The sequence below is a fragment of the Neophocaena asiaeorientalis genome, unplaced genomic scaffold, assembly GCF_003031525.2.
Source record: "Neophocaena asiaeorientalis asiaeorientalis breed wild unplaced genomic scaffold, Neophocaena_asiaeorientalis_V1.1 scaffold130, whole genome shotgun sequence".
NCBI lineage: Eukaryota > Metazoa > Chordata > Mammalia > Artiodactyla > Phocoenidae > Neophocaena > Neophocaena asiaeorientalis.
The window spans coordinates 1757734-1767544 of NW_020173397.1; positions in this window are offsets into that span (position 1 = coordinate 1757734).

Genomic DNA, 9811 nt, shown 5'->3' on the forward strand with positions numbered 1-9811 from the left:
CCTCTCAACCAGAAGTAATAAAGGGTTTAGGTGATGGGGCATGTTGGAGGGGAGAATAAATGACCAGTACACCCGGTAGGTGCTTAACAAATGCTCAGCACCTGTGCACTCAGGAGAGCGGAGAACAAGCCCCAGCACCCAGGCCTCCAGCAGGAACTGGAGAGATGCGGGGACCTGTCCCAGCAGGTTGGGAGGAAGCCTCACTGGCCCTCCCGGGATGGCGACCTGCCACTTACTGCATAACCCCTAAGTCCCCTTAACGCACAGACAGCAGGCCCCACCCCCAGGGGGTCCCCGTCCCTAAATCCTGGGGACGGGGGCTGAATTTGCATTCTGACTAAGTTTCCAGGGCCTGCTGGGGCTGCTTCTGGAACCACAGCTTGAGAACCAAGCTGTATCTAATGGTATTTCCAGTGTTGCCGGCAGCTACCGCGTGCCCCGGGGTCTACGGGACGGTACAGCGGGGAGCTGCCTGGAAGAGCCAGATTCGCGAATTTTAATCAATCAGTCCCTGAAGGGAAGCCTTGAGATACAGGACGGGGTGCGGCTCCCCGCCAGCAAACTCCCAGAGTTGTGGCTCTCAAACCGTGATCCTCTGACCACCAACCTCATAACCCCCTGGAGAGACTGTTGAAAAGCAGCTTCTGACTCAGGAATTGTTTAGCAATCATACCAAGGGATTTTTTTTTAAGGTACATAGAAAGAGATTTGTGAGGAATTGGCATCACCTGGTCATGGAGGCCGAGACGTCCCAAGATCTGCCGACCGCAAGCTGGAGGCCCAGGAAGCCGGTGGGGTAGTTCCAGTCCAAGTCTGAAGGCCTGAGAACCAGGAGAGCCAGTGGTTTAAGTCCCTGAAGATGACTTATAAAGACCTGAGAGCCAGCAGTCCAAGGGCAGGGGAAAGATGGACGCCTTTACTCAGCAGACAGTGACTTTGTCCTTCCATTCTCATCAGGCCTGCCATGCATTGGATGACACCCATATTGGTGAGGGCGATCTGGATTACCCAGCCAGGTACCGGGGCTGGAGGTGGCAGGAGGGCCAACGGCCAGCCATGCTCTCCTGACGGAGATCCCCACAAAGACCCGCCTGGCCGAGCATCTCCAAATTGAACAGGAGATTCTTATTTAAATGTGAGACCCACTGCCCCAAGGACTGCTGGGTTGTACTTGAACATAATTAGGTCAGTAACAAGTATTCTCTGAGTTCTCTTAGACTCAAGGCCCATAACCACAGAAGCAGCTGATCAAGGGCAAGAGAGGAAGAAACGGAAGAAGGATTTGCGAAGCAGATGCATCCACTGCGTGTCAGGCCCTTTACACACACAATTGCTTGAATCCCTGCCAAACCCTATGAGATGAGTATAATTAGCCCCATTTCACAGAAGAGGAAACTGAGACTCAGAGAGGTTTACTACCAGCTCGCCCAGCAATAAGGAGCCAGAATCAAACCCACAGTTTTGACTGCAAATATTGCCCTCTGTCTGCCAAATGGGATAACGGAAACAAGGCAGGGCAGTGAGGAGCAGAAGGCTCTAGGAGGTAAGGTTCCACAGGACCCAGAAGCTTCTAATATCCAGAGTTGAGGCTGCTTGTGAGAGGCTGTGAGGAAGGACAGTCCGAGGAAGCAGTCACCTGGGAAATTCCCAAGGCACTGAGAGACCTCCTTCCCAAGCTTTCTCTAGAATGATGTACGTGCCCAATTCCATATCAAGCTGAAAGCAAATTGAGATGAAAATCAAATCACCCACCTGAACACTGAGGAAGGCCTGGTGTGCTTCCAAAAGAACAGTCTGGAAGTTTCCCCTGTTCTTACTTCCCATTGTTCTGAAGTATCATCACCTGACCATGCAACTCATGGTGTTTCCCCAGCTGCGCTCTCTGGAAAACAGGAACCCCAAGACACACGGCACTGTGAGTCTTAACTGAATAATATATATGAAAGAGCTTGATCCTGGGAGGAAGTCTCTACAGAGAGGCCCAGTGTCCTCATTGTCATTTTCACCATCACTCATATTTCAACGAGCAGCCTGCCAAGAATTCAGTACAAGATTCCAAAGGACCATGAAATGACATTTTTCCACGCTGTGTTTAAAACATGCCAACACTGTATTTTTCTATATCACTGGTGGCTAAAACTATACTTTTTTAAAAGCACCATTAGGAAAAGTGAAGCAATAGTGGTCTCTTGTGGAAGTAAACAGAACATACAACAATTTATATATTGTAGAATGTGAATCACACAGGATCTTTTGAAGCCCACTGGTAGAAAAATGCCCTTTTTTCAGAGTGGATGGTTTTTGAAGGCTCAGGCCTAAAACCTGAGGCTATACTTGGGAGCCTTTCCTCAGGGCCATGAAAATTTGATTCCTCCTGTCAGCCACCAGCCTTCCCGCTCTGTACCCCTCCATCAGCCAGGTGGGTCTGAAGCAGGTGTTTGGGAGATACGCTCTGAGATTCAGCGTTGCATTGAGTTTCAGTGGCTTTGTGCTGGGCATACAAGTGCATTTTCTTCAAATATCACTGTCAAAACGGGGCCACGCTACTTAAAGGCTTTCCCTCCTGGACGCCCATTCAAAACTGGGCTGCACAACATGAATGGACCTAGAGATTGTCATACTGAGTGAAGTAAAGCAGACAGAGAAAGTGAAATATCGTATAATATCACTTATATGCGGAATGTAAAAAAAATGATACAAATGAACTTATTTGCAAAACAGAAACAGACTCACAGACTTAGAGAAGGAACTTATGGTTACCGGGGGAATGGTGGAGGGGGAGGAATAGTTAGGGAGTTTGGGATTGACATGTACACACTGTTATATTTAAAATGGATAACCAACAAGGACCTACTGTATAGCACAGGGAACTCTGCTCAGTATTATGTAACAACCTAAACGGGAAAAGAAGATTGAAAAAGAATGGATACATGTATAAGTATAACTGAATCACTTTGCTGTACACCTGAAACTAACTCAACATTGTTAATCAACTATACTCCAATATAAAATAAAAAGTTAAAAAGAAAAAAAAAACTGGGCTGCAACCCATTGACCACAAACCACTGTCTTTGTTTGTGACCATGAAAGGCAAGGAAAGACTAATGCTGGCATAGGTGTAGCAGAACTCAAAGGCCTGGAGGACGACCAAAATACTTGGTAGATTTCTCCACCAAATGATGCACCTTCTTTTATTTTCCCCTATTTTGATGAACTTTTTGCCATTTTTTTATGCTGTACCAGAACTGAATTATGACTTGCATTTCAAGATTTGGGAAACCAATTTCACATACAACAAATTTATTATGAAATTTGACATAAACACTGAGAACACCTAAAATATGTGGACCGCATAAAGAATAAAAATAAGGTGAGCATTCATGCAACTAAGAATGAGCATTGCCAGGACCCCGGTGTGCCTCTCCAAGCACATCCTCTCCAGGGATGACCCCTAGGCTAACTTTTATGATAACCATTGCCTTGTTTTTCTTTACAGCTTCCCACAAGTGTTTGTATTTCTAAGCATACCTTTAGTTCGAGTTGCTTTTGAACTGCACATAAATGGAACTTCTCTGCTCTATCTCTGCTCTATAATAATCCATTGTATTGATACAAATCAACTCTCTTTTTTTTTTTTTTTTTGTGGTACGCGGGCCCCTCACTGTTGTGGCCTCTCCCGTTGCGGAGCACAGGCTCCGGATGCGCAGGCTCAGCGGCCATGGCTCACGGGCCCAGCCGCACCACGGCATGTGGGATCTTCCCGGACCGGGGCACGAACCCGCGTCCCCTGCATCGGCAGGCGGACCCCCAACCACTGCGCCACCAGGGAAGCCCCAAATCAACTCCTTTTGATGAACGTTTGGGTCTTTTCCAGTTTTTCACATTGGCAAACAATGCTGCTATGAACAGTCTCATATGTCACCTGATTCCCACATGCAAGGGAATCCTCCAGACTGGAAGTGGGAGCACGTTTTCTGTAAACGGACATACAGTAAATATTTGGGACTTTACAAGCCAGTCAGTCTCTGTCTCTCGCAGCTATCCAACTCTGCCATTGTATCAGGAAAGCAACCAGGACCCGATGTCAACAGAACACAACAGATAACACAACCGTGCTGCAACAAAATTTTAACAAAAGAAAACCAAAGCAGATGGCAGGCCAGATTCGGGCTATGGTCCCATAGTCTGCGGACTCCTGCTAAAGATGGCCTGCTGAGGAGTGCAACTGCCGGGTCCACCCCACTGCACAATTCCGTGGCAACCCAAGCGTGCACTGCACAGCCTGCTACAGCCAGAAGCTGCAGCCCAGCCTGCTGAGCCAGGGCCACATCCCACTCTGCTGGGTGAGGCCAAACGCTTCCCCAGAGTGGTTCTGCAAGTTTGCATTCCCCCCAGCGGTGTGAAGATGCCCCCTTCAAGGGGCATCACTACCAAGGATGTCTTTACCATCCTTGGTAAAGACATCCTTACGTTTTGCAGAACTCAAGGGTGTGCAGTAGTTTGGCTTTGCATTTCGCTAGTAAGTAGCTGAGTCCTGACTTCATGCATTTCTGACAGCAGCCCTACTCTTGTGTAAACTGAAGATAAGTCGTTTTCCCTTGGGCACCTGAGTGGCAGAAATCTGTGCTTCTGTATCTCCCTCCTGCCCCAGAACCAGGCTTACACATTGTGGAGGCGATGATGTTGAGAATCCAAATCATGTCTTAGAACTCTGAAGCCCTCCTACTGAGGAGAGACAGGCAACCGAGACTGGTGGTTGAGGCTGAGGCCATTTGGGGGTCGGGGGGTCGGACCACAGACCACAGAACATATTAAAACCCTGAAAAATAAAACCACCTTACTAGCGAAGAAGGCGGAGCAAGCAGCTGTCTCAGTGGTTTCCAGGGGACCCTGGATCTTGTAAAACTGGCCTGGCTGGGGAAGCAGGGAAGTTACGGTGTACGTGCCAAGCGGGGAGAGTCCCTGTTACCACCCCTACTTCACCAGAGCTACGAGTTCTGGGTTGTTTGTCTGTATGTGGGGTCATCTGTTTTATAAATTCAATCACTATATAATTTTTATCTGAGGATTTTTATCAGCTCATTAAAAAAAACTATAGACCACCATTCAATATTAGTCAACTTACAGGAAGCCAATGCAAGAAACGGCCCCCGTGAATATACAGTTATCCCTCGGTATCTGTGGGGGATTGGTTACAGGACCCCCAAGGATGCCAAAACCTGATGACGCTCCAGTCCCTTATATAAAACATCACAGTGAGGGCTTCCCTGGTGGCGCAGTGGTTGAGAGTCCGCCTGCCAATGCCGGGGACACGGGTTCGTGCCCCAGTCCGGGAGGATCCCACATGCCGCAGAGCGGCTGGGCCCGTGAGCCTTGGCCGTTGAGCCTGCGCATCCGGAGCCTGTGCTCCGCAACGGGAGAGGCCACAACAGTGAGAGGCCCGCGTACCGCAATAAAACAAAAACATCACAGTGAAGTTGTCCCTCTGTATCTACGGATCCAGAAAGCCAACTGGAATGATACAGTTAGGGTTTAAGATCTGGATGCGGAAGCCACCTACTGGCTGGGTGACCTTGGGCCGAGATCCTCCACTTCTCTGAATCTGTTTCCTCGTGTGCAGAATGGGAGTAATGATGGACCCTCTCCCATTGGCTTAGTCTAAGTGTTCACTGAGATAATGCATGGGAAAAGCTTGCTATGTTTGAGGCAGAAAATGCAAGCAGTAAATACTGGCTGCTGCTATCTTAGTAGTTTTTATAAAATGCAATCAGGAGTATAGTGGAATATCCCCTATGTAAATCCACATAAACTCGTCTGCCTCAGAACCACACGTCTCCTGTTGAAGGAGTAGGCTCAGCTTGGTTAGATAACAAGAGGCCAAGAACACAACTACTTTCCCTCTTTGCTCTGGCTGCCAGGAAGCTGAGGTTCCGTAACCAGAGGGTTGAGGGTGTGTGTTAGGAGAGGGGTGTACAAATGTGAGCCACAAAATTACATACATTAATTAATTTATATATTAATGTGAATGTAAGTACAGAGAGTAAGCAAAGGGTATGTAACCAAAAAATGTAGGAACAGAAGAGCTGAATCAGGTAATTTTAATTAAAACATTGTAATTTTTATGGATTTTTATGTTATTATTTGTTAGCGTTTTAACAGTTGTGATTTGCTAGACTTCTCTTCCTACATACATATTCACTTTTACATTCACTTTCAAAACTTTATATTATTTTTCTTAAAGGGATCCCTCTAAAACTTGGATCAACCCCTGCAAGACATAGAAAAGTCGACAGTGTCCTTCCTACTGCAAGATTTTCCAAGGGGCATGGCTGCAGGGAAAGCTCTAAGCAGGGCTCTCAAACTGTGGTCCCCAGATTGGCAGCATCAGCCTCACCTGGAAACTTGTTAGCAATGCAGATTCTCAGGTCTCACCCCAGACCTACTGAGTCATAAACTGTGGGGTATGGCCCAGCAATCTGTGTTTTCACAGACACTCCAGGTGTATTGGAGGCACTCTGAACTCTGCACACCATTAGCTCTCAGGGAATCCATTTCCAGATCCTCAGGGTAAAAATATGCATTTGTATTGATCCTTTCACCTAAAATCGATCAGCTTGAGACCTGACCTACGATCTACCAGTTCTCAGCACCCACAGTCCCCTCTTCTACTTTATCAGAGGGCACGCCTCTCACAAACCCAGAATCTCACCCCTCTGGTTGCACAGCCATGGCGAGTTTTTATTCTGGGGCACCAAAGGGTCCGTGTGAAATATTTTTCATGTAATAACCTGCCTTTTCCCTTCCCTCCTTGTTGGCAAACAGTGCCTTGCTCCAGAGGTTGTCTCCATACGTTCCATTCCTGCAGCAAACTACAGCGCGACTTCCTGCCAGCATCTCTCCATCCTAGAACTCGGAAGGGAGATGGCTATTACTGGACATGCATTACCACAACTATTAGGACTGAAAAATGAAATCAGACATTTCCGGTGAGCAAATAAGCCTGATAGGGCCAATTAACTTGAAAACAAGCGTCCGCTTAGCCAATTATGTTAAATGATGGCTACATTTTTCTAAACTGAGTAAGTCTACAGCTTCAAGGTTTTGATGCAAACATATTTAAGGGAGGTCATAAGATAAAGGCACTTATTTTTTTTAATGTATTATCAGAGATAATATTGCATTTAATAATATTTTAAAATTTCCCAGCACTTTTGAGTATTTCAGGTTACACAAGGTGCCTCTAAATTGAAAAATAACAGGTACAAAAAAATAATCATTTGACAAATCTTGGAAGGCCTTTCTGGAATACATAACAGAAAGTACGAAAGTGAATGACTCTAATGACTGAATAACAAATCTTTTTGCAAGTCACTGGTTTCCAATTCTTTGCTTGCAACAGAATTGAAAGAGAGCCCTATTTATTTGTCAGCAAATGGATTCTAAAAATTAAGTTCTGATCATAAACTACTGGGTAATTTTTGGCATATCGCTAAGTTCAAAGAATTAAGATATCTATAGCTATAGATATTTATATATAATAGCTATAAAAACTCTTTGTACTTCTATCCACTTATTTATGTGAATGAGGTTACATCTACAAAAATGAAAAATAGGATAATTGATTCTAAAACCCATCTCATTCTGGCAATAAGTAGTGTTCATCCAGAGACATACAATTCAATTAGAGAGAGAGAGAAAAAAACAAGTTATTTAATAAAAGGAAATTTTTCCAGAAGAATTTTACCTTTTTAATAATTAGCAAAATACATATTTACGCTATTTGTAAATATAGCGTAATTGTAATGTTAGTTCAATCCTGAAGACATTTTTTAATACTTGGAGTTTTATGATCACAGAAAATTTGTTAGACCTTCTATTTGTCAAACTACGTATGTTTTTGTGGCACAGTTTGAGTGGGTGGGCAGCAAAACTTTAAAGGACTGAAATATATTAAATCAGTAGAAAATTCTGTGGTGAAAAAGGAATAAAGAAGAACTTGTTTGAAAGTACTTTTAAATAGATGATGGTAGGTAACAAATTGCAATGGTCTTTAGATTTAAACAAATATATTTAAGAGAGTAACTTTCAGTTTCATTTTAAAATGTCCTTATTTACCCACAAAATCAGTTTAGGGTGGCCCAGATGGGTTTTCCAGCAATGGAAGCCGGCTCTTGGCTCCCTTTTGGTTTTCTTGCTAAGCAGGTGTCAAGCTTTTCAAATAACAGGGCAGTTTTCTCCAAGAATTTGATCAACCTGCCACTGAAGATGCCCTTCACCCTGCTCCCTTCAGAGTAAAGCTTCCTCAATGTACCCCATGATGCCAGAAATCCCCGCCTTGGAAAGGTGGATATTTGAGGAGGACCAAGCTCTTCAAAGAGGGCATTTCTGTCGTGTGGAGGCCATGTGGACCCCCAACTGGCCTCCCTGCCTCCTTCCCACATCCCCACACAGGCACGGAGATTATTCTGAGCTGTGGGGAAAGCCTCTGGCCCGGGCCTCTCCGAGCCAGTCCCAGTTCTTATCCCTCCCTGGGGTCCCTGTTTAAAGACTGTAGGGCTGGACTTCCCTGGTGGCGCAGTGATTAAGAATCCGCCTGCCAATGCAGGGGACACAGGTTCAATCCCCTGTCTGGGAAGATCCCACATGCCACGGAGCAACTAAGCCCCTGTGCCACAACTATTAAGCCTGCGCTCTAGAGCCCATGAGCCACAGCCACTGAAGCCCACGTGCCACAACTACTGAAGCCTGCAAGCCACAACTACTGAGCCTGTGCTCTAGAGCCTGCGAGCCACAACTACTGAGCCTGCATGCCCTAGAGCCCACACACTACAACTACTGAGCCCACACGCCGCAACTACTGAAGCCCGCGTGCTCTAGGGCCTGCATGCCGCAGCTACTGAACTACTGAAGCCCACGCACCTAGAGCCTGTGCTCTGCAACAAGAGAAGCCACCGCAACGAGAAGCCCGTGCACCAAAACGAAGGGTAGTCCCTGCCCGCCGCAACTAGAGAAAGCCTGCGCGCAGTAACAAAGACCCTACACAGTCAAAAAATAATTTAAAAAGAAGACCGTAGGGCTTGTCCTGGGTATCAAATCCAATTTGGCCATGATTAAAGGAAACACACACACAGAGCCTGCCGTGTGCCAGGTGCCATGTTAAGCACTTTACACATAATGATCCACTCAGTCCACTCTGTGCATATGGACTGTTATCACCATCCCATGTAATGGATGGGAAAACTGAAAATGGATGGTGTAACTGTGTAACTTGGCACAAAGCTCGTCAGTGGCAGAGCTAGGACTTACCCCAAAGAGCGTGGATCCGGAGTCCCTACCCTCACCCCGACACCCTCCAGCGCTGTCCACACAGGATGCTCCAGTCCGCTTGCTCCACAGCTGACTGAGGGCTCCAGCTACCAGGGCTCTGCATCTTGGAGAGGGAAGGCGGGGCTGAGGCGTGATCTATGGCCCTTCAGCTGTCCACTGGCATACTGGGCCTGCTTGGACTTGAAGTCAAGAGGATTACAAACCCATGGGACTTCATACACACACTCACCCTGCCTTGTTCTGAGATCACCCTGCATGTGTTCTGAGATCAGCAGGTGCTTCCAAACTCGGGACTGCCCTTCACCCTGTCGCAATTCAGGATTTTTATAAAGCCCCATCAAAATTGCGATGACACAGAGCTGGGACACCAGGATGTCACAGGGGCAGAATCAGCAATCCCCTTCAAGACCCCATCAAGATTCAGGCAGCAGTAGGCACAGAGGCCATCCCTCTGAAACCCTCCTAGGTCGTGCTTCCCCTGGAC